At 42.7% G+C, this 3,672-nt stretch overlaps 1 pseudogene; it reads right to left on the bottom strand.

The window, feature by feature from the left end:
• Positions 1–1,993: 1,993 nt before the first annotated feature.
• On the bottom strand, positions 1,994–3,112 carry LOC148855561 (uncharacterized; annotated as a pseudogene).
• Positions 3,113–3,672: the final 560 nt, after the last annotated feature.

Here is a 3,672-nt window from a genome sequence, read left to right as displayed (position 1 = left end):
CTCATTGTAATCTAACCCTTCAACCTGTCTATTCCCGAGAACAACTAGGCATGCCTTATACCGTTCAATCATCCCATCTGAATTATATTTGATCTTATAAACCCATTTATTCCCTATTGTCTTTTTTCCGGGAGGTAGAGATTTCAATGTCCATGTACCATTATCCTCCAGAGCTTGGATTTCCTTCCTCATAGCTTCTCAACATTTCACACTTTTTACTGCCTTAGAAAAATTGGTAGGCTCGGTTCCTGTAGTGACTGCAGCTAAGAAGGCTTGATGTTTAGCAGAGAAGTTAGTACTTGTCACATAATTTGCTATGGGATAGAGAGTTGTACCTGAGGACTTTGATTCAGAGTTGGCTTGAGTGTGAATGGGGTCTTTCAAACATCGAGCAGTGTAGGTTACGTAGGGCTTTAACAAAATAGACGGCGTGCAATGTCGATGTCCCTTGCCAAGTTGCTCTTCTGGTGTTGTTTGTGGTGCTGTATCCACACTAATTCCGTCCTCTTCGTCATTAGCTTCCACTTCCTGCACACCCCCTCCATTTCCTTGCTCCTCTTCTCCTCTATGAGTATCTTGAAAGCTCTCCCTATCATTCGCACAAATATCATTTTCGGCACTCTCCCTGTCTTTATGTCCCCCTGTGGCTGTGAAAAACATCATCATCAACTATGGCTGCAATTGCCGGGCCAGGGTTGTCTTCAAGAGTTACTTCTAAATCATCAGCATATGGAAATATGTTTTCATGGAAGACTACATCACGGGAGATGAAATATTCACCGCTCTCAACATCATATACGTGCCAACCTTTCTTTCTGTAGGGATAGTCTACAAAAACACACTTCCTACTCCTTGTTCTAAACTTATCCTTATCTCGAGGACTCCAATGAGCATAGTAGAGACAGCCAAACACTCTTATTTGCTTGTATTGAGGTGTCATCCCGAACAGTACCTCGTACAGAGTCTCCCCGCCAAGTATGGAAGAAGGTGTCCTATTTATCAAGTATCCAGCGGTCAAGACACACTCTCCCCAAAACCGAATAGGTAAACCTATTTGAAACCTCAATGCTTTGGCAACATTCAAAATATGCCTATGTTTTCTTTCCACTCGACCATTCTGTTGGGGTGTTCCAACACAGGAAGTCTAATGCAGAATGCCACGAGTCTTGAAGTATGACTTCAGGCCTTTAAATTCTATTCCATTATCACTTCAAATAGCTCTGACTTGCTTGCCAAATTGGCTTTCTGCCATGGCACAAAAATTCTCAACAATATTTGCTACTTCACTTTTTTCAAGTAATAGGTAAACCCACACAGCACGAGAATAATCATTAATGATGGTTAAAAAGTAAAAGACACCACAAGAGGCAAGTACTTTATAAGCACCCCATGTATCACAATGAATTAGAGAGAAACAATCATTAGCTTTATGTTTACTTTCAGGAAAAACTTCCCTAGTTTGTTTTGCTCTGTAACAAACATCACATGGCTTATCTCTTTCAGCTCTACTGTTTAATTTACCTACTTTAGGAAGTGAAGATAATATCTGTTCATACGGATGCCCTAATCTACGATGCCACAACTCCCATTCACTCATACTACTTGTTCTATTTGCCCGAACTGGTGCTACTCCTCTAAAATGATAGACCCCATCACACTACTCACCCGCTCCAATCAGAGTCCTCGAGGTTTGGTCCTGTATCACGCACAGCTTGTTAGTAAAAGTGACAGTACGATTTATCTCTTGCAATAATTTAGCTATAGAAATAAGGGTGCAGTTCATTCTTGGTACAAAAAGCACATGATGTAAATAAATATTTTCACCCAAATGCAAAGTCCCTTCCCTTACTGCAGTAGTTTGCTTCCCATTGGGAAGTTCCACTAAACACTGTGTAATATTCCGAACATCAATCAATAAAATAATTTCTCTAGTCATATGGTGCGACGCCACAGAACCAATTATCTAATCAGTAGAATTTTTCTTATTGGAAAGTCATTCAGATTTATGTGAATTCAAAATATTGAGAAGTGTTGTCCATTGGTCTCCACTCAGCCCCAGAAACCCGCTACGGTCATGATCATTTGTGGTTCCAACCTTCTGTCCTCCAGTCTCACTTCCCACTGCTTGGGCAGCGTTTGCTCTTGCCTTGTTTCCTCGTCCTCGTCCGCCGGCACCCACGCTCGAACCACTTCGTCCGCGGCCTGCTCCTTTCCCAGTTGAGCGTGGTCTATCTCCCCACCATACTGGATATTCGATCACTTGAAAGCAGTCCTTTGCTTCATGTCCGGATTTTCCACAGTGTGTACAACTCACGTTTTTATCTTTTGTATATGCAGCAACTGTTTTTGCACCAGCACCTACCTGTACCGCAAAACCCACAACATCACTTCGTTCTTCTTTTCTCTTGGCTATACTTTGATGCCTTTCATCTTGAATGACAATTGCATAGACACAGTTCAAACTCGGCAAGGGCTCTATGCTCAAAATATTCGAACGCACGGTGCCATAAGTTGCACCGTCAAGGCACATCAAGAACTGATGTACCCTCTCTTCTTCTCGCTTCTTTTCAAGTATGGTCGCAATTTTGTAGTTGCAACCGCTACAACGGCACGTGGGTATCGGATCATAATCCACCAGTTCGTCCCACATGACCTTTAGCTTTCCGTAGTAAGCCATCACTGCTTGTCCCTGTTGTTTACAAGTAGCCAAATCTGCCTTCAATTGATGGACTCGAGGTCCATTCCCGATAGAAAATCTCTATCGTAGATCCTCCCACAAGTATCTCACTCTCTCCGTATATGATATAGTAGATCGCAAGGTTGGTTCGATTGTATTGAAAATCCATGCAACCAACATCGAATTCACCATCCATCAATCTTCGATATCGGTCGAATCATCTGTTTGTTTACTCAACGTTCCATCAACAAACCCGAGCTTTCTCTTTGCTCTAAGGGCGCTTCTCATGGATCTCGCCCATTCCTCATAGTTCTCACCTATTAAATGAATAGGTGAGATGATCATTCCAGGATTGTCAGATGGATGCAAGTACGTCGAGAAGATGGCCGTGTCTTTCCCTGTGCCTTTTCTGCTATCTTCTCCTCCGCCTAACATAACGAAAAAAACCCTCGAGACGCCTTCTGAATCGCTGATGCGCACTGTTGCGCATTGTTCCGATCCTTCGGTAAAGACAAAAATCGAAGACTATGGAAGGAGGTTTCAGAGACACAACAAGCAAATTTTCCTCCGATCAAATCAGAACGAAGAATGCCTCGGAAGGGACTATAGAGGAAAAGAAGTGTTTATGTTCCACTTCGAAGGAAAAAGAAGAGAATCCAAAGAACTCTATAGAGTTATTGTCTGAACTGCAAAAATCGGAGGATTCTCGATCTCAATCTCTGTCTAGAGTCTGGTTTTCTCTTGCTCTGAATAATGAGACAAGTAGTGGAACTTCTCTTCTTTCTATTTTCAATGGAAGTCTCGAGTCTGGATTCTGGTTTTTGGGAGCGCCGTAGTGAGAACTACGGAAGACGAAGTGCTGAACTAGAACTGGAGTGCAAAGTCTGTCTTCTACCGGTGTCGAGCAATGTCGCTGCCGCTATTGACCTCCAGAGGTCTTAGAACACAGACCTCTTGCTCCCGTTTCTCGCTCTGATACCATGAAAGAACTCTAT

The sequence above is a fragment of the Nelumbo lutea genome, chromosome 4 (genome assembly GCF_056320005.1).
Source record: "Nelumbo lutea isolate HS-2025 chromosome 4, American lotus-T2T, whole genome shotgun sequence".
NCBI lineage: Eukaryota > Viridiplantae > Streptophyta > Magnoliopsida > Proteales > Nelumbonaceae > Nelumbo > Nelumbo lutea.
Note: the sequence above shows the minus strand (reverse complement) of the source record. Positions and strands in the feature narration are given on the sequence as shown.